The 27,346-nt window shown below is 37.4% G+C and overlaps 1 protein-coding gene across 1 annotated transcript in view; it reads right to left on the bottom strand.

The window, feature by feature from the left end:
- LOC141522466 (pecanex-like protein 4) overlaps positions 1-27,346 on the bottom strand; it is a 165,986-nt gene that overhangs the window by 68,681 nt on the left and 69,959 nt on the right. The gene's annotated exons all lie outside the window — the stretch shown is intronic.

Below are 27,346 nucleotides of genomic sequence, written 5' to 3'. Positions count from 1 at the left end.
TCACTCAAAATTCCATCTAAACCACGGAACTTCAGTCATTGTCATGCAATCTTTCCACATTCCAGAGACATTCAGATTATATTCCTCCTGGAGGTTTGAAATTTTGAAGTCCTTTGCCAAGTCAACTGAAAAATAAATCACAAATTATATAACCTAGCATAAAATAAATATTATATAAAATAATATGTGTACTACTAAGTTTCTTCACCAAAGACGAAGAGAATCATAAGAGAACAGTGTCACAAAAACAAGAGAATATTAAAAAGTAAGGTGATCAACACTATTAAAAACTGCAGGGTCAGGGAAGCTAGGGGGCACAGTAGATAGAGTGCCGGCCCTGGAGTCAGGAGGACTTGAGTTCAAAGCAGACCTCAGACACTTAATAATCCCTAGTTGTGTGACCTTCGGCAAGTCACTTAACACCACTGCCTTGCCAAAAACAAAAGAAAAAGAAAAAAGGAAAAAAAAAGTATAAATGACCTTATAGCCCTTTGAGCATAGTTCCAAATTGTTCTCCAAATGACTGCTCTATTTCCATTTCAAAACTCCACCACTACCTCATTAGTGGACATATTTTCCCTCATTCCCTCCAACATTTGTCATTTCTGAAAAGTCTAATGTTGTACCTTAGAATTGTTTTATTTGGTATTTCTTTAATCATTGGTTATTTAGAGCTTTCATTTGATTATAGATAGCTTTGATTTCTTCAGTAAACTGTTTATATTCCTTGATCATTTATAAATTAGGGAATGAACCTTATTTTTATAAACTTAATTCAGTTCCTTATATATTTTCAGTTCCTTAAATATTTCTTCTGTCAGAGGAAACTTGCTCTACAAATTTTTTTATATTATTTCATTGCTATAGTGCTTTTTAGAAAAGTAGAGTTTCCCCTGATTAACTTTTCTAGTTAGATTTATTTTTGCTTTTGTCTTTGCTTTTTTTCTGAGATTGAGATTGCTATTCGCCTTTTTTTAAAACTACAACTGAAGTGTAATTGGTTCTGCTCAATAAAAGATTCTCTCTTATTTTAACTTTGTGTGTGTTTTTATGTTTCAATTGTGTCTCTTGTAAACCACATATTGTTGGATTCTAGTTTCTAATTCATTCTGCTAACTGCTTATGTTTTATAGTTTTCATTCCAATTCACATCCACAGTTAAGATTACTACCTGTGAATTTTCCTCCATCTATTTTCTACTGTTTATCATCTCTCTTTTTGTATCCTGTCCCTCCTCAATTTTGTTTCTGCCAGTCTTAAGCTGCTCTCCTTAACAACCTCATTCCCTTCTCTTATCATCTCCTTCTCCTATTTCCCCATCAACACGATAGATTTCTATATCTGAGTATGCATGTGTGTATATACAGAAATATATATTCATTCTTCCCTCTTTAAACCATTTCCAAAGAGATTGACATTCAAGCATTGCTTACTACCTCACTGTCATTTTCTCCCTTTACTATAAATGCTCTTCCTTGCAAATTTCTTTTATGTGAGAAAAATTTTCACCATCCTCCTCTCTCTTCCCCTTCTCTTTGTCTTTTTCACTCCCATGGTTGTGGTTGTTTTTTTTTTTTTGAGATCAACTCACACTCATGCTCTCTATGTAAACAACATCTAACTGCTCTAGTAATAATAAAGTTCTTAGGAGTTAACATGAATCATATTCTCACATAGAAATGTAAACAGTTTAACTTTATTGAGCCCTTTATGATTGCTCTTTCACTTTTACTTTTTTATGCTTCTCTTGAGTCTTCTGTTTGAATGTCAGATTTTCTATTCAGCTCTGCTCTTTCCATTTAGGAATGCTCAGAAGTGCTATATTTTATTAAATATCAGGATTGTACTGTTTTGCTGGATAGGTTATTCTTGATTGTAATACTAGCTCCTTTGCCTTCCAGAATAGCATATTTTAAGCCCTCCCCTTATGTAATGTGGAAGCTGCTAAATCTTGTGTGCTCCTGATCATGACTCCACAAAATTTAAATTGTTTCTTTCTGGCTGCAAACTTTTCATTTTCCCCCTCTATATTGAAGATATTAGGCCAGTTTTCTTTTATAATTTCTTGAAATAGGATGTCTAAGCTACTTTTTAAATTCTAATTTTTAGGTAGCCCAATAACGCTTAAATTATCTCTCCATCTTATTTTAGGCCAGTTGACTATTAAGATGTTTCATTCCTTTGTTTTATTGTTTTTTGAAGGCTCATGGTGTCATCAGTTTCTACTTGCCCGATTTTCTTCAGTGAAATTTTGTACCTCTTTTTCAATTTGGCCAATTCTGCTTTTAAAGAAGTCATTTTCTCTAGTAAATTTTGTGTGTTTTTTTTTACCGTTAGGTCAATTCTGTTTTTTTAAGATTATTATTTTATCCTCTACCATACCATTAATTTTCTTTTCATAAATTTCCTGTATTATTCTCCTATATTTTCTCATTTTTTTCCTCTATCAGTCATATCTTTTTAAAAAGTCTTCCAGGAATTCTTATTGGACTTGTGACTAATTAGTAAGGGTTTTCTTTGAGGTTTTTACATTTTACATTTTACATTGTTGTCTTCTTCTGAATTTGTATCTTGGTCTTCCTCATCATCATAGTAGATTTTTATGTCAAGTTCTTTTTGTTGTTTGCTTATTTTTCAGCCCACTTTTTTGACTTTGAACTTTAAAGTTAATATAATATAATATAATATAATTTAATGTTATATTAAAGTTGAACTCAACTCACCTGGGGGTTCCGAGCTTCATGCTTTTTGTGCTGCTGTTTTCATGGCTAGTTCTGGGGGTCAGCAAATTTTCCACATATCCAAGATGGTATAGTACAAAGAGAAGTGTGGTTTCTCTCTTCTGAACTGCACTCCCTGGACTGTACTTTATCCAGGAAGGACCCTTGCTCTTCTGCAGCCAAAAGCACTGGTGTTCCTCTCTGTCCTGATACTTTGACCCAGAATTTTGTATGGGAAATAAAGGTGCCCATTAGTGCCAGCTGGACTTAGTGACACTAAAAGTCCCCTATAATTACTTTCTGACCAACTGTAGAACTGCCTTACCATCTCTGGGCTGAGATTTCCTGAAGCTTCTGTTGCTGCTTCCATGCTTTAGCAGCTACCTCCAAAGCCTAGCATGGTGCTGATGCTGGTGCTGCCATCACATGTATTCCAGATCAACTCATACCTCAGTGTCACATACCTTTCTTGTCATACTTTTGTCTTAGGCTGGAAAAATGTTTTGCTCTGACTTTTTGTTCTGCTGCTCCAAAATTTGATTTGAGGCATTTTAAAGCTGTTTGGAGGGGAATGTTGTGGGAATCCATACATCATCTCTCCTCTGCTATCTTGGCTGTGCCTCATGACTACAATATTTTAAAGGAAATCAACTATGAAAAACTTAAGAATCATAATGCAAAGGCCACACTTCCAGATAATGAATCATACCTCTCACCTCCTCTTGGCATAGAGATGATGGACTGAAGTTCTTACTTTTTTTGATATGGTCATGAATGGATTTCATAGGTTTGTTTGACTATTTGTTACAAAAATGATTGGTATCCCTTCACCCCCCCCAAAAGAAAAAAAGTTAATGAAATAGTTTTTAAAAATACATAAAAGAGAGCACAAAGAATTTCATGAGGGTACAGAGATAAGTAGAATTGGGTTGAAATTATTTTTTTATATACTTAAAAATAAGTTACATGTAATAGTGATTTATGTTATCATATAAAATTTTCTTTTTCCATTCTTTGTACAAGAAATCTTCATGTCATCAAATTCAAAATAGTAATAATATTAAATAATTATTGTTTTAAAAAGAAAGTGTGGAAATCTTATTACCTAAAGAAAGATATTCTTTTCCCCAGTACCCTAAAACTACCTTATCAGCAATCCATTCTTTTGTCTTGGTTTCAGTCTTTAAGAGTTTCTGAATGCAACTCAAAATTTCTTAATATGGTGCTTCCCAAATTGTGATCTATAAAACTTTTGTTTTATCATGCACATAAGTAAACATTCCAATATTATGTTTATAAAATATTGTTATCAAATTAGTGTCTTTTTAAAATGGCTCAGGGGGGGGCAGAGCCAAGATGGGGACAAGAAGGGATGGAGTCTTAGGAGCTCTCTGATAAAATTCATCAGCTAAGAACTCTAACTAAACTTTCGAGAGACAGAACCCACAAAGGGACCCAGTGAGGCAGTTCTCCTACTCAAGGTAACTGGGAAAAGAGCAGAAAGGCTCTGCTCCCCAGGGTTGGAGGGGCAGCCCGCCAGAGGGGTGGCCTGCCAGAGCCAAAGAACCTCAGCCTCCCAGAGGCAGCCCCAGGGTGCTGGGGGTCTCAGCTCACAGCAACGGGGGAGTCTCCTGAGCTACACCCCAAGGAGCACCAGGCAGAAAGTGGGGGTATAGTGGGGGACCTCTGCCAGAGCGAGCACGTGGAACCCAGCCCTCAGGGCACACAGCAAGCAGCATGGTCTTTCCCCAGCCCTGATCCAGGAAACAGAAGCATGTGGAACCAGTAAGCAGGAGCCCCCAGGGCATGAGCCCATTGAGCTGAGGGAGGGGAGTGAAGAGAGACTGCCTAGCTCTGTCCTCTGCCCCTGGAACAGGACTCTCAGGCTCTGACCACATTCAGATCCTGATCGCAGTCTAGGCACCCCATAGAACAGCAGCCCCCCCCCCACATCAGCCCCTTGGCAGAGGGGGGCACTTATGGTCATTCACAGACCAGGAGGGAGGACAGAACCTCACACACTGAGACCCTTGTGGGAGTATCCCAAAAGCTCAAGAAACACCCCAAACCAGGCCCAGGCTGGGAAAATGAGCAAGCAGAGAAACAAAAAGAAGACTATTGAGAAATATTTTGCAAATGAGCCCAAGAAGGACCAAAATACTCAGTCTGAAGATGAGGAAGCACAAGCTCCTACATCTAAAGACTCCAAGAAAAACAGAAATTGGGCTCAGGCTATGACAGAGCTCAAAAAAGACTTTGAAAATCAAATGAGGGAGTTGGAAGGAAAAACTGGGAAAAGAAAGGAGAGAGATGCAGGAAAAACATGAAAATAAAGTCAGCAGCTTAGTCAAGGAAATCCAAAAAAAATGTTGAAGAAAATAGCATGCTAAAAACCAGCTTAGGTCAAATGGATAGAACAGTTCAAAAAAGTTATTGAGTAGAAGATTGCTTTAAAAAGCAAAATTGGCCAGATGGAAAAAGAGATAAGAAAACTCTCCGAGGAGAACAAATCCTTCAGACAAAGAATAGAATTCAGGGAGATTGATGAATTTATGAGAAATCAGGAATCAATACTTCAAAACGAAAAAAATGAAAAATTAGAAGAAAATGTGAAATATCTCATTGAAAAAAAACAACTGATATGGAAAACAGACTTAGGAAAGATAATTTAAAAATTATTGGAATACCTGAAAGTCATGATCAGGAAAAGAGCCTTGACATCATTTTCAAAGAATTACCACAGGAAACTTGCCCTGATATTCTAGAAGCAGAGGGCAAAATAGAAATGGAGAGAATCCACCGATCCCCCCGAGAAAGAGATCCCAAAAAACCAACCCCTAGGAATATTATAGCCAAGTTCCAGAACTCCCAAGTCAAAGAGAAAATATTACAAGCAGCCAGAAGGACACAGTTCAAATATCGTGGAGCTGCAGTCAGGATCACACAGGACTTAGCAGCAGCTACACTGGAAGCTCGTAGGGATTGGAATACAATATACCGGAAGGCAAAAGAGCTTAGAATGCAGCCAAGAATGAACTACCCAGCAAGGCTGAATGTCCTCTTCCAGGGAAAAAGATGGACTTTCAATGAACCAGGGGAATTTCAAAGGTTCCTTTTGGAATGGACAGAGCTGAACAGAAGGTTTGATCTTCAGATACAGGACTCAGGTGAAGCATGGAGACTGGAGGAGATGGGGGAAATATGAGGGACTTAATGAGGATGAACTGCATGTATTCCTGCATAGAAAAATGACACTGATAATACTCATATGAACCTTCTCAGTTAATAGAGCAGGTAGAGAGAGCTTTTATAGTTGAAGCACAGGAGAAAGCTGAATTCGAAGATAAAATATGGTGTAAAAATGGAGTCAATAGAAAAAAAGGGAAATGGAATGGGAGAAAGAAAAAGGAGAGGGGGAATAGTCCAAGATATTTCACATAAGATTTTTTTTTATTATAATGAGCTATTGCAATGATATGTAAGGGGGGAGGCAAGGGGGAATGAGGGAAACTTTGCTCTCATCAGAGATGGCTAGGAGAGGAAACAGCAAATATATTCAATGGGGTATAGACATCTGGAGTAAGAAGGAGGGGGGAGCAGGGGGAAGCGGTGGGGATATGAATAAAGGAGAGGATGGACCATGGGGGGAGAGTGGCCAGATATAACACATTTTCTTTCTTACTTCTTGCAAGGGGCTGGTTATGGAAGGCCTGCCCAGGACCACAGGGCCAGGTGGATTCTGGGCCTAAGCGGTGGTATGGGGGCTCAGGGCTTCTTAGCCCCAGGACCAGGGATCTGTCTGCTGTGCCACTCAGCGACCATACAGCAGAGTCATAGTGAAAGGAGAGAGAAAATAGAGTACATGGTAGTGGAGAAATAAGAAAGGAGGGAGTTGCGATCAGCAATGGCAATGGTGGAAAAATATGGAAATAACTTTTGTGATGGACTTATCATAAAGAATGAGATCCACCCATGACAGAGTTGTTGGTGTTGGAACAAAGACTAGCACATTTTTTGTTATGATTATTTGGGGGAGGGTGCAGGGCAAGTGGGGCTGGATGGCCTGCCTGGGGCCACATAGCCGGGTGATCTTTGGGTGTCTGGGGCCGGATTTGGACCCAGGTGCTCCTGGCTCAAGGGCCAATGCTCTGTCTGCCACCCAGCCACCCCTACTATTATTACTATTTTATTTTATTTTGGGTCTTTTTTTCTTTATTTATTTTTTGGTTTTTGCAGGGCAGTGGGGAACGGGTGGCTTGCATGTCACACGGCTGGGTGATTGTTGGGTTTACGAGGCTGGATGTGGACTTGGGTGCTCGTGGCTCCAGGGCTGTTGCTTCGTCCATTGTGCCACCTGGCCATACCTACAATTATTACTATTATTATTTTTTAATTTTTTTCTCTCCCCTTTGCTTTTTTCACCCAAACAAGTCTATATATATTCATGGGGGAGGAGGGGGTATTTTGTTTACTTGTAAACAAGAATATTTTATTAATGTAAAAAAAAATTTGTACAAAATGAGAATAAAAAAAGAAAAATAAATAAAATAAAATGGCTCAAAATTTAGTGTGTTATCTTTACTATCCAAACACTTCTATTTTTATTAAGCCTAGAAATCAAAGTCTTTCACAATCTGGCATTATACCATCTTTTCAGGTTATTTCACATATTTTCATATGTTCTATGCTCCAGTCAACTTGATTGCACACTATTTCTTGTACTGTATATGCCTCTTTCTTTCTATTCATGTTGTTCCCTGTGCAGAGAGAATGGCTCTCATTCTCACTGTTAAATTTCTTTGCCCCTCCTCATTCAGATATGCAATTTTACTATGATTTATAGTACTAGAAAGCTTCTTAATGTTATAGAGAGGTTAGTGATCTATAAGAAGGCACAGAAAATTGCTGGTGGGTAGATTTGAATAGTGTTTGAATCCTGCTGCTGCCCTTTCTTACTTGGAGTATAAGTTATGGGGAAAGTATTTGTACATATTTGTTTATATATTGTCTTCCCTATAATACAGTGAACTCCTAGAGGGTAGAGACTGTTCTTTGCCTTTCTTTGGTACAGAATCTTTCACATTAATAAACACATTGCTTGAGTGTTCCCTTCAACATTGTCTTAGGAGTCATGTGTAGAAGAATAATTAAAATGTCTCTACTATTTTATTTTCTCTTTTATATTGTATTTTAATTAAATGCTTCACTTTTTAATTTGTTGTACTTGTCTGGTAAGTTGCTGCATATTCATATTTATGATTGGTCAAAACACTGTATATTGAATCTAAGGTAGCTGAGTGGAGCCCCTTTTTAGTCAGTTCAGCTATAACATTAGTTTCAAAATTGCAAATGTATTCCTATGTGATTGATTTATTTAGGAATATTTTGAGAATATTCAGCATTCTCAATATTGAGAATCTACAACTTGCTTATTTGCAGTTCCTACTATGAGAAATAATATGGTAGAAAATTGCTCCACTCACAAGCTACATTTTATTCCAACACCCACCTCCATTTGTTAGGGAAAAAAAACAGCATAAATATTTTATTATCTGCTAGTGCAATAGTAACTAGTGGTCCTGGTCCATTCCCTTTTCCTCTTGCCATGGATGCTGGCCACTGAAGCCTGGAGTTTGCTCCACCTACTACTGTTTTTTATTAGACTTCTATCTTTTTTTAAAAAATGTGTTAGTAATGAAGTTTTAGAGCATTGTGTCCCTCCCTCATTTTCTGCATAAGAATTGTGACTTTTATTGTGTGATTTTTGTATACTTTGCTGCTTTGGGGGAATGCACACACATATTATATTACAGCAAAGCTGACTATAATAATTTTTTTTGGTTCAACTTGTGGGTTGCATTGTTGTAGGGAAATTCTGGTGAGGAAACTCCCTATTTCAGTGTAGATCAGCAATTTTTTGCAATCCTGATCCATCTATCTATCTAATCATCAATAAGTATTTTGTTAAATACCTTTTATATGATCAAACATTGTGCCAAGTACTGTGGATACAAAGATAAAAAATGCTGAAGAAAATAGCATGCTAAAAACCAGCTTAGGTCAGATGGATAAAACAGTTCAAAAAGTTATTGAGGAGAAGAATACTTTAAAAAGCAAAATTGGCCAGATGGAAAAAGAGATAAGAAAACTCTCTGAGGAGAACAAATCCTCCATACAAAGAATAGAATTCAGGGAGATTGATGAATTTAACAGAAATCAGGAATCAATACTTCAAAACGAAAAAAATGAAAAATTAGAAGAAAATGTGAAATATCTCATTGAAAAAACAACTGATATGGAAAACAGACTTAGGAAAGATAATTTAAAAATTATTGGAATACCTGAAAGTCATGATCAGGAGAAGAGCCTTGACATCATTTTCAAAAAATTACTACAGGAAAATTGCCCTGATATTCTAGAAGCAGAGGGCAAAATAGAAATGGAAAGAATCCACCGATCCCCCCCGAGAAAGAGATCCCAAAAAACCAACCCCTAGGAATATTATAGCCAAGTTCCAGAACTCCCAAGTCAAAGAGAAAATATTACAAGCAGCCAGAAGGACACAGTTCAAATATCGTGGAGCTGCAGTCAGGATCACACAGGACTTAGCAGCAACTACATTGGAAGCTCGTAGGGCTTGGAATACAATATACCGGAAGGCAAAAGAGCTTAGAATGCAACCAAGGATGAACTACCCAGCAAGGCTGAATGTCCTCTTCCAGGGAAAAAGATGGACTTTCAATGAACCAGGGGAATTTCAAAGGTTCCTTTTGGAATGGAAAGAGCTGAACAGAAGGTTTGATCTTCAGATACAGGACTCAGGTGAAGCATGGAGACTGGAGGAGATGGGGGAAATATGAGGGACTTAATGAGGATGAACTGCATGTTTTCCTGCATAGAAAAATGACACTGATAATACTCATATGAACCTTCTCAGTTAATAGAGCAGGTAGAGAGAGCTTTTATAGTTGAAGCACAGGAGAAAGCTGAATTCGAAGATAAAATATGGTGTAAAAATGGAGTCAATAGAAAAAAAGGGAAATGTAATGGGAGAAAGAAAAAGGGAGAGGGGGAATAGTCCAAGATATTTCACATAAGATTTTTTTTATTATAATGAGCTATTGCAATGATATGTAAGGGGGGAGGCAAGGGGGAATGAGGGAAACTTTGCTCTCATCAGAGATGGCTAGGAGAGAAAACAGCAAATATACTCAATGGGGTATAGACATCTGGAGTAAGAAGGAGTGGGGAGCAGGGGGAAGGGGTGAGGATGTGAATAAAGGAGGAGAGGATGGACCATGGGGGGAGAGTGGTCAGATATAACACATTTTCTTTTTTACTTCTTGCAAGGGGTTGGGATTGGAAGGCCTGCCCAGGACTATAGGGCCAAGTGGATTCTGGGCCTAAGGGGTGGTATGGGGGCTCAGGGCTTCTTGGCCCCAGGACCAGGGATCTGTCTGCTGCACTACTCAGTGACCCTACAGCAGAGTCAGAGTGAAAGGAGAGAGAAATATAATACATGGTACTGGAGAAATAAGAAAGGAGGGAGTTGAGATCAGCAATGGCAATGTTGGAAAAATATGGAAGTAACTTTTGTGATGGACTTATCATAAAGAATGTGATCCACCTGTGGAAAAAAAAGAAATTAAGTCCAGAAGCCTGGCTACCTTCCCAGTGTCTACATGACTTCTCATGCAGGCCTAATTAAAAGTATTTAGAATGGGTCCTTTTGGGAAGAGAGAGAGAAAGAAAGGAAGAGTTTGTTACTGTTCAAGAGTTTGTCACATAAAAATTGAGTTTTTTTCAAAAAAAAGTAAGTTCACAAAGTAACTAAATTCATCAGCCAAGGGCCATTTGGATATTTATAACATCATTTGTGGGCTATATTTGATCAAACATTTAATTAATTGACCCCTAAAAACTCCTAGATTTATTGAATTTCAAGTCCCACCTGCAGTTGCCTTAGCAAAGTCACAATATGGCCCTTAGGCTAGAGGTTTCTCTGCTCCTGTTTTACAGGAAGATTTTCCCAACTTCTCTTAATCGTAGTGCCTCTCTTCTGCCATTTCCTATTTATTTATTCTCTATATAGCTTGTTTGTATTTATTTGTTTGCATTTTGTTTTCCCCTTTAGACTGTGAGCTCCATGAGGGCTGGGACTCTTTAAGTCTTTTAGTATTGTCAGTGCTTAGTATAGTATCTGATATATAGAAGATATTTTAAAATGTTTATTGAATAATTAAGTATTGCCCCAAGAAGATACAAAGATCATTTAGGGTGACAGGAGTAGTATCATTTTTATAAAGCCCATGGCTCACGATGTTTTTGATAAAGCATTTACTTTACATTTTTAAGAGCATCCCAATAGTTGGGGTGGGGAGAAGCTTATTGCTTACACTGGGGAGAAGTTTCTTAGGAGAATTAATAATTATTTGGCAAAAACAATACTTCAAGAAAGATTGAAAACAGTAACCCAGCTGAACCTTAATTCTGACTTCTAATTACCTTCTTAATAACAATAGCTAAAATTCAATTTAAATTTTCATTTAATTCATTGAAGGGCAGACATTGATGAATTTATACCTTCCAGTAGAGGGCAGTGTAGACTCATTTGTAGACACTTACTAACTGAACAATGGTAATTAAAGGATTCTCAAGAATTGCCAGACAGGGGGCGGAGCCAAGATGGCAACAAGAGAGGATACTGTCTTAGTTGCTCTCTCATAAAACTTATAAACTAAGGACTCTAACTAAATTTTCGAGAGACAGAACCCGCAGAGGGACCCAGAGAGGCAGTTCTCCTACTCAAGGTAACCTGGAAAAGAGCAGAAAGGCTCTGCTCCCCAGGCTTGGAGGTGGCCCCCCCAGAGCGAAAGGATTTCAGCCTCCTGGAGGCAGCCCCAGGACACTGGGAGCGGCTCACAGCAGTGGAGGAGTTTCCTGATCTACGGCCTGGGGAGCACCAGGCACAAATTGGGGGAACAGTGGGAGGGGACCTCTGCCAGAGTGAGCACATGAAGCCCAGCCCTCAGGGCACACAGCAGAGTGGCCACCACAGACCAGATCCAGGAACCAGAAGCAGGCGGAGTGGGTAAGCAGGAGCCCCCAGGGCATGAGCCCATTGAACCTAGGGAGAGGAGTGAAGAGAGAGAGATTGCTGTGCTCTGTCCTCTGTCCCTGGAATAGGACTCTGGGGCTCTGACCACATTCAGATCCTGATCGCAGTCTAGGCCCCCCAATAGAACATTAGGCACCCCCTCCTCAGCTCCATGGCAGAGGGGAGCACATATGGTCATTCACAGACCAGGAGGGAGGACAGAGCCTCACACACTGAGACCCTTGTGGGAGTGTTCCAAAAGCTCAGTAAGCACCCCAAAAATAGTCTAAGGTTGGGAAAATAAGTAAGCAGAGAAACAAGAGGAACACTATTGAGAAATATTTTGCTGTGAGACCAAGAAGGATCAAAACACTCAGTCTGAAGATGAGGAAACACAAGCTCCTGTATCTAAAGACTCCAAGAAAAAACAGAAATTGGGCTCAGGCTATGACAGAGCTCAAAAAAGACTTTGAAAATCAAATGAAGTAGGGGCAGCTAGGTGGCACAGTGGATGAAGCACTGGCCCTGGAGTCAGGAGTACCTGGGTTCAAATCTGGTCTCAGACACTTAATAATTACCTAGCTGTATGGCCTTGGGCAAGCCACTTAACCCCATTTGCCTTGCAAAAACCTAAATAAAAAATCAAATGAGGGAGTTAGAAGAAAAACTGGGAAAAGAAACGAGAGAGATGCAGGAAAAACATGAAAATAAAGTCAGCAGGTTAGTCAAGGAAATCCAAAAAAAATGCTGAAGAAAATAGCATGTTAAAAACCAGCTTAGGTCAAATGGATAAAACAGTTCAAAAAGTTATTGAGGAGAAGAATGCTTTAAAAAGCAGAACTGGCCAGATGGAAAAAGAGATAAGAAAACTCTCTGAGGAGAACAAATCCTTCAGACAAAGAATAGAACTCAGGGAGATTGATGAATTTACAAGAAACCAGGACTCAATGCTTCAAAACCAAAAAAAATGAAAAATTAGAAGAAAATGTGAAACATCTCATTGAAAAAAACAACTGATATGGAAAACAGATTTAAGAAAGATAATTTAAAAATTATTGGAATACCTGAAAGTCATGATCAGGAAAAGAGCCTTGACATCATTTTCAAAGAATTACTACAGGAAAATTGCCCTGATATCCTAGAAGCAGAGGGCAAAATAGAAATGGAGAGAATCCACCGATCTCCCTGAAAAAGAGATCCAAATAAAACAAACCCCAGGAATATTATAGCCAAGTTCCAGAACTCCCAAGTCAAAGAGAAAATATTACAAGCAGCCAGAAGGACACAGTTCAAATACCATGGAGCTGCAGTCAGGATCTCACAGGACTTGGCAGCAACTACATTAAAAGCTCATAGGGCTTGGAATATAATATACCAGAAGACAAAAGAGCTTAGAATGCAACCGAGAATCAATTACCCAGAAAAACTGAACGTCCTCTTCCAGGGAAAAAAGATGGACTTTCAATGAACCAGAGGAATTTCAAATGTTCCTGTTGGGATGGCCAGAGCTGAACAGAAGGTTTGATCTTCAAATACAGGACTCAGGTGAAGCATAGAGAGTGGAGAAGAGGAAAATATGAGGGACTTAATGATGAACTGCATGTATTCCTGTATTAGAAAAATGACACTGATAATACTCATATGAACTTTCTTATTTAATAGAGCAGGTAGAAGGAGCTTTTATAGATGAAGCACAGGAGAAAACTGAATTTGAAGATATATTGTGGTGTAAAAATGGAGTCAATATAAAAAAAGGGAAATGTAATGGGAGAAAGAAAAAGGGAGAGGGGGAATAGGCCAAGATATTTCATATAATAAGATTTTTGTTTATTACAATGAGCTATTGCAATGATATGGAAGGGGGGAAGGCAAGGGGAAATGAGGGAATCTTCACTCTCATCAGAGGTGGCTAGGAGAGGAAACAGTATATATACTCAATGGGGTATAGACATCTGGAGTAAGAAGGAGGGGACAGGGGGAAGGGCGGGATGTGAGTGATGGAGGAGAGGATGGGCCATGGCGGGAGAGTGGTCAGATATAACACATTTTCTTTTTTACTTCTTTCAAGGGGCTGGGATTGGATAGCCTGTCTGGGACCATAGGGCTGGGTGGATGCTGGGCCTAAAAGGTGGTAGGGGGGCTTGGGGCCTCTTGGGCCCAGGGCCAGAGATCTGTCTGCTGCACCACCCAGCTACAGAAAATATAGTACATGGTAGTGGAGAAATACGAAAGGAGGGAGTTGCGATCAGCCATGGCAACAGTTGAAAAATATGGAAGTAACTTTTGTGATGGACTTATAAAGAATGTGATCCACCTGCGACAGAGTTGGTAGTGTTGGAACACAGACTGAAGCACATTTTTTATTATTATTATTATTTTGGGGGGAGTGCAAGGCAAATGGGGCTGGGTGGCCTGCCTGGGGCTGTATAGCAGTATGACTGTTGGGTGTCTGAGGCCGGATTTGGAACCGGGTGCTCCTGTTTCAAGGGTCAGTGCTCTGTCCTCCACCCAGCCACCCCTACTATTATTACAATTTTATTTTATTTTAGGTCTTTTTTTCTTTTTTTGGTTTATGCAGGGCAGTGGGGTTGGGGTGGCTTGCATGTCACACAGCTGGGTGATTGTTGGGTGTATGGGGTCAGATATAGGCTTGGGTGCTCCTGGCTCCAGGGATGGTGCTCTGTCTACTGCGCCACCTGGACATACCTACAATTATTACTATTATTTTTTATTTTAATTTTAATTTTTTTCTCTCCCCTTTACTTTATTGCACATGCATATATTTTTATGGGGGAGGGGGTATTTTCTTTACTCTTAAACAAGAATATTTTATTAATGTATAAAAATATTATTTGTACAAAATGAGAATAAATATTAAAGTAAAGAAGAAAGAGGGAGAGAGACCTTGCATTCCAAGCCAGGCACCCTCCGGATTCTGTTGGGGGGGAATAGTGGATTATTGCCAGAGAGATCTTGCATTTTTAGTTAGTCACCTATTTGATGATAAAAGTATCCTAACTGGGAGAACAGTAGACTGTTCCCATGAGAAAAACCTTGCATTCCAATGAAGCTCATAAAACTCCTCATGTTTGATGATAAGTAGACTGTTGCTTAAAAAAGATAGTTATAATCCTGAAGGTTATTCTCACCAACTGGATGGTGAGATAATATTTTATGAAAACCTTTCATTCTTTTCTTTGTTCCTGGGGTAGATTTTCACAAGTAGAATGTAACTCTGAAGACTAACCGATGAGTAGACAGGGAGTGACAATAGAGCAGAGGAGGGGAATGCTTTAGGCCATATAATTTTGCTTGACTGTCAATTTGGAGCAGCCTCTTGATCTTCACTAGCTTTGTGAGACTTGGAGTGTGCCCTTTTTTCCAGAAAAGGCAAAATAAACTTTCTTTTTTGTTCAGAGGAGTTGCTCTATATTTTTCAGTGGATTTTTAATCCCACACAGTAGTGATGCAGGGAAATGATGGAGATAATTATGAATGTAGCAGAAACAAAATTTGTAATCTTAGATGCTGTTAATCTTGAGATATAAATTGACTCCCATTGTTTCATTGTTTAATGTAAAATTTGTATTCTGATTTCCTCAGTCTTCAACCCTCTACCTGATTCTGGTCATTTAAGGTGGGGCGGGGGGTGGGGGGGGTGGGGGGAATTCTCCTTTTGCCTTCAATTCCCAGATCAGGGGCAAGGCTATAAAATCTGAATTGGACTCCTCCAGGCCGCTGCCCCCCCCCCCAGGCCCAGTCACCTCTACTCGACTGTTCTTTTATCTCTGTCATTCTTTACCTGTCTTCCTATCTCTGCGTCACTATTTATTTATTTTTCATTCTATTTTATGTGCTTCTGACCCTATAAGAGAATTTTTTTCATCTGTTTACTTTGCTATATTCTATAATAAAATCCAGAGCAGATTTAACATCCCAGAGAATATGTGAATTCCTTCACCTTCTGAGTGGGCTTAAATCTTCTGTCTTCAATCTCTAAATCATTAATAATCAGCAACAATAAAGGCATTTTAAAACGACTTTAAAAATCAAATAAGAGAGATTGAGGAAAAACTAAAAATCCAAGAAAAATAAGAGGATTATGGAAAGAAAGACCAATTGGAAAAGGAGATCCAGGATTTTAAGGAAGAAAATCCAAATTGAGCAAAGGGAAGTCAGTGAAAGTATAAGGGACAAAGAAATAATAAAACAAAATAGAAGAATGAAAAAAATAGAAGAGAAGGTAAAACACCTCACAAGAAAAAACAACAGATTTGGAGAACAGACCAAGAAGAAAACATTAAGAATAACCAAATGACTTGAGAGCTATGATTAAAAAATAAAATCTTTGGCACAGTGGATAGAGCACTGGCCCTGGAGTCAGGAGGACCTGGGTTCAAATCCAGCCCCAGACACTTAATAAATAACGAGCTATGTGACCTTGGGCAAGCCATTTACTCCCACTGCCTTGCCAAAAAAAAAAGAATTTTGACAAATAATACAAGAAATAATTAAAGAAAATTGTCTTAAAGTGTTAGAACAAGAGGGGAAAGTAGAAATAGAAAAGAATTCACCAGTCATCACCTGAAAGGAATCTTAGGAAGAAAACTGACAGGAATATCATTGCTAAATTCCTAAACCTCTATATTAAGAGCAACAACAAAAAAATTCAAATATGGCAGAACCACAATTAGAATTATGCAAGATCTAGCAGCAGCTATTTTAAAAAAAAACCCACAGTTTTTGGAATTCAATATATTGAAGAGTAAAAGAACTGTGGCTGATAATATCATATGTAGCAAGGTTAAGCATAATCCTGAACACAACAAAAATGGACATTCAACAAATTGTCAGACTTTCAGGATTTTGTTGAAAAAAGACATGAACTTACTAGAAAATTTGGCACAAGAATCAAAAGAAATATAAGTTAACTATCAAAGACTAATTACAAAGGACTCAATAAGGACAGATTATTTACTATACATGGAAATGTAAAACATATGTCCAAGATTGATAATAATAGGGTAATTAAAATGAAAGAGGGTGGTGGAGTTGAATAGGATGTAATTTTTAAAAGGAAAATGGTCTAGGAAAAGATTTTTTTTAAATAGAATTATTCTATACAAATGAATTGTGAGAAGAACTGATATAGAGAAATTAGATCGAATTCTATTCTCATTAAGAATGGGTTAAAGAGGGAAAAATATATAAATATATATTTAAAACTATAAGTCTTTTAAATTCAGAAAGAAATAAAAGGAGGGGCTAGAGAAGGTAATGAGTTAGAGTATGTATATATATAAAAGTATAGATCCTAGTGGGATGAAAAGAAAAAAAAACAATGCACAGCAGAAAACAGAAGAAAACTAAGGAAGCAAAGAAAAGATGGACAATTTTTATTACAATATGTATTATTTATTATATAGGCTTTCTTGAAATTGAAATTTATTGTTTTATATTATGAATCCTCTCATGTTTTGCCACACATGACAATGTTTTTTATTTTGTAGAATAAAAATAGATTTAAATATGAATACAAAAAACTAATGATTTTATTAGAAAACATTTGCATTAATAATTATCTGAGCTTTATATAACTAAGTGAAACAGAGTCAACCAAAGGGAAAAAAAACAGAATATACCTTCTCCAACAGGCTGGAACTATGCCCAAAGGGATATAAAAGTGTTCATTGACCCAGCAATACCACTACCAGGTCTATACTCCAATAATAGTTGTCCTTCATTCTCGAAGAAGACCACGACATCAGGGAAGTGATGCCATGACAAGCACATGAATTGGATTTGAGTGAGGGTGGGCTGTGCTGAGTCACCAGCCTCACTTTCTCCTCCAGAACCATTTGGGTCCAGTGACCAGATATGAATCACAATTCCTTTGGTAGTGGCAAAGAACTGGAAATTGAGGGGATGCTTATCAGTTGGGGAGTGGCTGAGCAAGTTGTATGATTATGGTGCAATTCTAGAACGCTGTAAGAAATGATGAGCAGAAAAGCCTATAAAGGCTTACATGAACTGATGCAACATCAGTGAAGAGAACAAAGAAAGCATTGTACACAGTAACAGCAATACTGTATAATGATCAACTGTGAATGACTTAGCTTTTCTCAGCAAAACAGAGTTTCAAGACAATTCCTTAAGATGAACAATACTATCCACCTCTAGAGAAAGAATTGATGAAAATAAAATTTTAAACTTTATCTTTCTTGCTTTCTTTTTTGCAGTATGGTTAATATAGAAATACGTTTTGCTTGATTTTGTATAATAGCACATTTCTTCACAATGAATGGGGAAGGGATGGGAGGAAATTCAGAATTCAAAAATGTTTTATTGGTAAACATAATTTTTAAAATAAATAAAAAAGAATATACCTCCTCCTTCTAGGTCACATGAACAATATGATCTCTCAAACCTCTCCAAAATAGAAATAATGGACCAAAGATAAAAATAACTTCAGCTATCTCTATGATCTAGGACCCTCAGAATCAGATGGAAAAAAAACATGAATAGACACTGACACTAAGCTCACTTAATATTCCCTCTGTCCCCCTCTCATACACACATACATCTTCCACACCAAGGGCATTTGACAACACTGATATAAGGCTAATTTATTACAGTCTACTTTCCACTTTTCCCAGCAGCTTTCATTAAGTAAGGAGTTTTTCCCTAGGTAATTTGTTTAATATTTTACCAAACACTGGGTTTGAGTTCCATTGTTTTTGATTATTCCTTGTCTAGTCTATTCATTGATCTATTTCTATTTTTTAATCAATACCAGACAGTTTTGATGACTTATTTTATATTATAGATTGAAGTTTTGAAGTGTCATTCCTTTTTATCCCTACTTTATTTCACTATTTTCCTTAATATTCTGAATCTTTTGTTTTTCCAAATGAATTTTATTACTTTATGAAGTTCTATAAAATATTCCCTTAGTAATTTAATTGGTATAAGATTAAAAGTGTAAATTAGGGGCGGCTAGGTGGCGCAGTGGCTAGAGCACCGTCCTTGGAGTCAGGAGTACCTGAGTTCAAGTCCGACCTCAGACACTTAATAATTATCTAGCTGTGTGGCCTTGGGCAAGCCACTTAACCCCATTGCCTTGCAAAAAAAAAAAGTGTAAAATTAACTTTGAAAGTATTATCATTTTTGTAATATTAGCATAGGCTAGCCATGAACACTGAATATTCCTCCAGCTATTTAAGTTGCTTTTTAATTCATTAAGGAGCAGATTGTAAATGAATCTATACTTGTCTTCTGAATGCTTTGGTAGGTTGATTCCCCCAGTTATTCATGCATTTTGAGGATTTATTTTGTAGCTGCAACTTTGCTGAAGCTATTAATTGTTTCAATTAGTATCTTTGTTGATTGCCTAGGATTTTCCAAATATAACATCACATCAGCAAATAGGTGTAGTTTTATCTCTTTACCAATCTTTGTATCATTAATATCTTTTCTTATCTTCAAACTGATTCTTGCATTTCAGAAATTATATCAAATAATAGTTAGCATCCTTGCTTCAGTCTTTTACTGGAAAAGATTCTAGATTATCCCACATTGCATATGGTGATGCTTGCTCTTGGTTTTTAATAAATGTTTATTTATCATATTAAAGATCCCTCTTTCTAGGGCTTTTACCATATTGTACTTTATTAAAGGCTTTTCCTGAACCTATTGATATGAGCTGGTAGTTTTGCATATTTTGGTTTTTAATATAATTATGTTGATTTTTTTCCCCTAAAGCTGAACTATCCTTGCATATGTGATATAAATCCCACTTGATTACATTGATAAATTTCTTGGATTTACTGGAGTCTGTTTGATGGGATTATGTTTAAAAAAAAATTTTTTTTTTGCAAGACAATGGGGTTAAGTGGCTTGCCCAAGGCCACACTGCTAGGTAATTATTAAGTGTCTGAGGTTGGATTTGAACTCAGGTACTCCTGACTCCAGGGTCGGTGCTCTATCCACTGCGCCACCTAGCCACCCCTGGTATTTTATATTTTTGAAGGTAATACTCTGTTTTGCTTTCTGGTTTTTGTTAGCATATAGCTGTACATAAAATGTTCTGATCTTTCATTTTATTTCTTCTGATTTTGTTGTGATTCCACCTTGCTCATTTGTTATTTTATTGATTTGATTTTCTGCCCTCTTCTTTTTAAGATTAGCTAAAATTTAATCAATTTTTAAAATTAATTTTTCAAAGAACCAACTTTTAGTTTTATTTCTTATTTCTTAGTTTGTTGATGTATGTTTGTTACAGATATGATTCTTTCCCTGTGCACTGCTTTGGCTGCATTCCAGAAATCTGAGTATGTTATTTCATCATCATAATTTTCTTTCTGTGTTAAAAATCATATCTGGTTCCCCTGACCACTCTTCCCCTTCTAGATGATATAGGAAGCTTATAAGTAGACAGTACAAAAAGTAATAATAGCAGAAAATATGATGGCAAAGAGGAACTAAAAGTCATTTGCAACCTATACCAATTAATCAAAGGAGCACACCAGTTACTTAGACCTGCATTATAAACTAACTAAAAGTTACATCCTGAAACTATTGGCTAAATCAGGGGAATTAGGAGTTACTGTAAAGGGCCTTTTGCTCCTAACTTTATTTTTATTTATTTATCTATTTTTAGTTTTTTTCCAAGGCAATGGGGTTAAGTGGCTTGCCTAAGGCCACACAGCTAGGTAATTTATTAAGTGTCTGAGGCTGAATTTGAACTCAGGTACTCCTGACTCCAGGGCCGGTGCTCTATCCACTGCACCACCTAGCCACCCCCCTAACTTTCAATAGTCTGTAAAGCTCAGATAATCTCCAGACTTGTGCAGGAAGATCAACAGAATACAAGATATTGCTGATAACTTTGAGGTGATGTGGGTATATTAATGAACTAACCCCCAAATGGCAGGGATAAGAGTTAGTCTTTCCCCTGCAAAATCTTATAAAAATGAGATACCCAAACTTCTGCTTCCCCAACACTCTTCCATCTCCTAAGGGTCCATGCCTCCTGAGTGTTCCCAACTATGATCCAAGGTTTCATAAGTGATTCTCTGTATCCCTATTCTCTCCTCCAAGTCACCTGTCTTCTTCCATTGCCCTATCCCTTCCCTGCACTGTCTGCTTCTACCCCTGCATTGTTTTCTGGACATTCTGTGTGGTTTGCCCCTGTATCTTCTATGCTCTATTAAAATGTCATTAAAGCATTACTCCCTGCGGCCATTATGGTCTTTCCAGAAATATATCCAAAGAACTGGGAGTGCCTGCCACATTTTGACTTAGAGGAACCCCCCCCCCCCGTAGTCTCAGTCTTTTATCTAATTAATAGTTCCATAAATTAATCAACAATTTATTTTCCACATAATTATTGTTTCTATGATCTGTTCTTTGACTCATTCTTTATTTAGGATTTTATTGTTAAATCTCCCTTTGGGTCTGTATTTTTTGTTGTGGTTCCTGAACCAATGACTATTTTTAATGTGGTGTGATTTAGAAAGGATGCACCTACTATTTCTGACTTTTTACATTTGTTCACAACATTTCTCTGCTCTCATACATGTGGTGCTGAAAAAAAATGTATATTTTTTTGCAATTCAATTTAGAAGTTGTCATTAATCTTTCTACTGTCTGAAGTATTTGAGAAACAAATAGATTTTTCAGGTCTGGTTTTCTTTCTAAGAATATTTCAAATGTTTCTTTATTATTAAACATCTATCTTTTTTTTTCATTTATGATTAAACTTAGATTTGAAGAGTAAGTCAGCCTGGGCTGCATCCTGAGCTCTATTGCTTTTCAGAAGGTATTACTCCATTTCTTCTGCATTTTCTTTTTCTTTTCTTTTTTTTTCAGTTTTTGCTAGGCAATGGGGTTAAGTGGTTTGCCCAAGGCCACACAGCTATTATTAAGATATTATTAACTATTATTAAGTGTTTGAGGCTGGATTTGAACTCAGGTACTCCTGATTCCAGGGCTGATGCTCTATCCACTGCACCACCTAGCCACCCCTCTTCTGCATTTTCTAATGAGTACAGAATAAACTTGTGTTATTTGAATTTCTTTTCCTTTATTTTTGATGCTCTTTTATCACTTGTTTCTAAAGTAGATGTCAAAAATTAACCACAATTTGTCTTGGAGTTTAAAGCTTTGGATTTTATTCTCCCAGAGGCAATCTATGAGTTTCTATTGATTTTTCATTTTCTTTGTTCAGAAATTCTGAATAATTCTCTTCCATTATTTACTGCATTATGATGTTAAGATTTTTTTTCTGTCTTGTCATAGTTTTTTGGTAGAATTATTCATTGTCCCTAATTTATTGTGTCTACAAAATCAGCATGCTTTGCTTTCATGTCATTCAGCCATTTCAGTTATAGGGTTTTCTTGGCTAAGATACTGGAGTATCTTAGTTGGCCATTTCCTTCTCCAGTTCATTTTACAGGATAGTAAACTGAGATAAACAGGGTTAAATGTTTCCCAGGGTCTCACAGTAAGTATCTGTGGCCAGATACGAACTCAGGAAGATTTGTCATCTTGACCTTAGACCTGATATTCTATCTATTGCTGTTCTTGCTTCCATAGTGAGCACACTTACTTTTTTTTTTGTTTTTTTGCAAGGCAATGGGGTTAAGGGACTAGCCCAAGGTCACACAGCTAGGTAATTATTAAGTGTCTGAGGGCAGATTTGAACTCGGGTCCTCCTGACTTAGGGCCAGTGCTCTATCCACTGTGCTACCTGGCTGCCCCCATACTTACTTTTAATGTAGTTTTTGTTTATTTGTTCTGTTTTGTATATTTGAATACTCAAATTATTGTTCCCTCTTTTGTTACTTTGGTGAGACTTGTCATTGAAAAGTCTATACTATTTTTGCTATTTTTCTATTCTATTTCTCTTTTTTGCTATGCTGCTCAAAAATTCTGCTCTTATCGTTCTCAGTTCTCTTCTATACTTCTCAGAAATAATATATCATTTTTCCATGTTATCCTCATATTTCACCTGTCTCATCAAGTTTGGGACTATTTTCCTTTGTTTTGCAATATTTTCTCATAGTTACTTGAACTTATTTACTAGATCTGAAGATTATATATTTTTCTGCTGATAACATTTCCCTGGTTAATTTATTTGCATATATTCAAGATTTTCAAGTTTTTTCTTCCTGACATCTTTAGTCTTCCCCTCCCCACCCTATTTTCTCCATTGCTCATTTTTGGACTCTTTCCCCTCTGAGTATGGTTTCCTTGGGAGCCAAATCTCATAGCATCTCAGCCTCTTCCCACTCTAGGCACTGAAGATACCAGTCTAGGTTTTTGCCCCAAGTGGTAGACAGAACCACCCCTACCTGTATGCTGAATATTTTCTCTCAGGTTTAAGTGAGTGCTACGTGTCCTGGTGTCTTGTCCGCCTTTGTCTAATCCTTAGGTCTTCAGCCCAGAACTGGTCATTTAAAGAACTTCCATGTTAATTTCACAGGTTAAACTACAGGACTCTGGGCTTTTGGAGGAGGGGGATTGGAAATGTGGTACTGAACTCTATTTCAATCTCAGAAACGTATCCTTCCCCTTTCTCTCTATTACTGACTGTCCTATAGAGACTTTTTTGTAGTTTTTGCTCCACAATTAGTGGAGCCTCAGTTAGATTTCAAAATCTGAAGCACTGCAGAGACATGTCTGGCCATGTATGCTAGTCTGGCTATCTATCCTAGTCTGACTATCTATCCTGGGATCTCCATGACCCTGGAAAGAGGGAGGAGAGATGTAGGAGTGTTGTTGTGAGTCTCTGTATGGGTCTAACTAGTCCCTCAGCTAGTAGTGTGGGGTGTGGGGTGTAATAGGTAGTTCATAGTTTTTGTTTTTTTAATTTATTTTGGATTTTGGATGTACTAAATTATGAAGGAAACTTAAGTTTCTTTATCTTTGGTGCATAATTTCTATTTTAAGAGGTTTGAAAGATTAAAAGGGTCCAGGTCTCATATGAATATAATTACAAGACACTCTTTTGACAAAAGTAAAGTCAAATCTAAACAACTAGAAAACTATCAGTTGCTCATTGGTAGGTCAAGCTAATATATAAAAAAATGATCATTTTACCTAAATTTATCTACTTATTTAGTACCATAAAAATCTAAAAATTATAGTTAAAAATAATAACAAAATTTAAGAACAAAAGATCAATAGTATCAAGGAAATTAATAAAAAAAATGCAAAGGAAGGTGACCTAGTCATACCAAATCTAAAATTATATTATTTTTTAAAATTTATTTACAGTGGGGGCGGCTAGGTGGCGCAGTGGATAAAGCATTGGACCTGGAGTCAGGAGTACCTGGGTTCAAATCTGACCTCAGACACTTAATAATTACCTAGCTGTGTGGCCTTGGGCAAATCACTTAACCCCATTTGCCTTGCAAACACCTAAAAAAAATTAATTTACAGCAATGGAGTTTGAGTGACTTGCCCAAGGTCACAGTTAGGCAATTATTAAGTGTCTGAGGCTGAATTTGAACTCAGGTCCTCTTGACTCCAGGGCCAGTGCTCTATCCACTGCACCACCTAGGGCTGCCCCCTAAAATTATATTATAGAGTTGCAGTTGTTCAAACTATTTGATATTAAGTTTATAAGACACAATAGTAAATAGCTATATTAATGTTCTGGGTGAAATCCAAAGACTCTAGCTTCTGGGGTAAGAACTCACTATCTGACAAATTTCTGGGAAAACTGGGAAATAGGATGGTAGAAACTAGCCATAGACCAACATTTCACATCCTATAACAAGATTAGGTTAAAATGGGTACATGATTTAGTGAGTACATAATGGGTATATAAACAGTGATAACATAAGTCAACTAGAAGAACAAGGAATTGTGTATCTGTCAGATGTATGAAAAAAGGAGAACTTATTACCAAAGAAGAGATGTAAAACATGAAATGCAAAATGGATAATTTTGATGATATTAAGTTGAAAAGTTTTTACATAAAGAAACCAATACAACCAACATTAGAAGGAAAGCAGAAAGTTGGTGGTACCTCAGAGTTGTTTTAATTTGCATTTCTCTAATTAATAGTGACTTAAGAGAATTTTTTCATATGGCTATGTAGAGCTTTAATTTCTTCATCTAAAAACTTCCCTGTTTTCAGAGGAACTGAAAATGGTTAATATCTTTTGACTTATAAACTTGATTCAATTCTTTCTATATTTTAGAAATAATACCTTTATCAGAAACCCTGGATGTAAAAATTGTTTCCCAGCTTTCTGCTTTCCTTCTAATCGTGGTTGTATGGCTCTGAGGTTGGACCCTTTCTGACTTGATTCCCCAGATATCATTTAACTACCCACCTGACCTGTGCCTGGAAACTGACATTCAAAATTATATCTATAAAGGAATTTTCCTTTAATGTCCTGGATCTTTATAGCAAACTGCTATAAGTAAATCAAATTTGATTGATAGAGAAATTTTAGGTCACTTGGAGTTTAATAACCAGATAGGCTAATGTGTGGTTTTGACATCGGCTGTCAGCTATATGTTCTGACGAGAAAGAAGATCCCTTAATTTTTATGTTAAAGGGGATATTTAGGTAAGAAAAATAAGAAGTTTTTGTAATCTCAAGATATGATTATGTGCAATAGCAGTTTCAAGTTCTAGTTTAAGGAAAGGAATGTGAGTCAGTTGAGTTTATCAGGACAAGAATACCCTAAAGAATATTTAGAAATATTTTGGGAAGAGAAATTTATTTTAATTAAGGATGTTTGAGTTATTCTAATAGAAGCAAAAGGTTAAGACTGTAAGTCACTTGCTGGACACTCTGTACTAAGATGATGATCAAATGAATATGTTGCAAGCTCAAGTTTTCAGTGAATTCATTTGTGTAGTGAAACAATTATGGAAGTTTATTTTGTCAGCATGCAGTATGTATATCAACAGGACAGTAAGTCAAAATGTAAATTGTAATAGTTCTAGAATTTTATTGTCTAATGATGAAAATGAGTTTTGGTCTGATGAGATATTGTGTTAAGTTCTTTAAGCAGAAGAGATCTCAACAAGTCACCTGAACTAGAGAGGATTTTTTGGAACAGACTCTGAAGATACAGAAAGACATCTGATATTTCCAGGGGAAAAGAGAGACTGGACCAGTTCATCTCCTCCATCCTGATGTGTACAAGTTGTTTGATCAGGGGGATCTACCCCTTTGATATCTGCAACTTTCCCTGTGACTTTGTAAGTGTGTCACCCTTACTTATGCCCCCTCCTTGAAGATAAATCTTATATTTGTTGCCTGTCCATTGCCAAGAAGGAGAGTTGGGACTAGCAAATTCCATTTCTACTCTTAAGAGTACAACAGACTCATAAGAGTACAGGCAGGGATCACCAACCAAGAGATGAAGATTTTGGTCTTTAGCTTCATTTACATAAATGGAAGAGGAGGGGAGAGGAATATGTTAAGGAAAAGCATATCAGGAAGATTGTAACTGGGAAGAGAGTTAGATCAATCTAATTCTTGGAAGGGAGGGACTGAAGGAATTGTATCATACTAATCCCAAAAGTCTTCTCACTTCTGTACCCAGGGTTCTCACTCCTTCCAGAAAGGGTGAGCCAGTTTCTGGCCAGAATCTTAGGATTTCTTTGAAGTTCTTACTACAATAAACTGATGATACTGGATTTGTCTCAAACATTTTTTGTAACAATATTGATAATTACCCCACATCACAAGGATTAGAGGTGCTGCCCCTATGATCTGGAAAATCTGCATAGAATTTTTGTCCCTCTCTATACAAGAGAAGAAATCTGAATTTAGATAGATAAAATGTTAATATTATACAATACTATGCATATATTTTTTATGCATTTCTTAATTTTTAAACCTTTTCAGTGTCATCTTGCTGGCCTTTACATAATTGTCTGCAGCTTCAACAAAACTTCCAAAAAATTCCCATTTAATTTCTTATTCTGACTTGTGATGGGGAAAGTCAAGATGTGGGTCACTGGGTGTGCAGACATCCTGGAGGGAAAAGACTCACTTTTCTTTTCTTTTTTACTTTTTTGCAAAGCAATGGGGTTAAGTGGCTTGCCCAAGGTCACACAACTAGGTGATTATTAAGTGTCTGAGGCTGGATTTGAATTCAGGTCCTCCTGACTCCAGGGCCGGTGCTCTGTCGGCTGCACCACCTAGACTCACTGTAAGACTCACTTTTGTGGAGGCTTTTACACAAAGATCCTGGGTTTGGGAGGAACCGTCCCCCCTGGCATGTGCTCCTGGCCATGCCCCCTAGCAGATGTGTCCGACCTCCAGCCCCTTCTGCAGTTGAAGCCCACTCCTTTCCTTGATGGAGAAATAGTTTTAGTGGAATGTGTAGTGGGGTGTATATGGCCCCGGTTCTGGTCCAGTGGGACGTGGGGGGGGGTCTGGTTCTCTGGGCAGGCCCAGCCGCCCATCATATTACAAACGTGCGCATTAGCCCAACTCAGTTTGGCTCTTTGCTGCGGCCAAATCCTGGAGATGAGTTTGTCCTTTCCTAGGGAC

This window comes from Macrotis lagotis, chromosome 4, assembly GCF_037893015.1.
Source record: "Macrotis lagotis isolate mMagLag1 chromosome 4, bilby.v1.9.chrom.fasta, whole genome shotgun sequence".
NCBI lineage: Eukaryota > Metazoa > Chordata > Mammalia > Peramelemorphia > Peramelidae > Macrotis > Macrotis lagotis.
The sequence above is the reverse complement of the archived record's forward strand: the minus strand, read 5'-3'. Positions and strand labels throughout refer to the sequence as shown.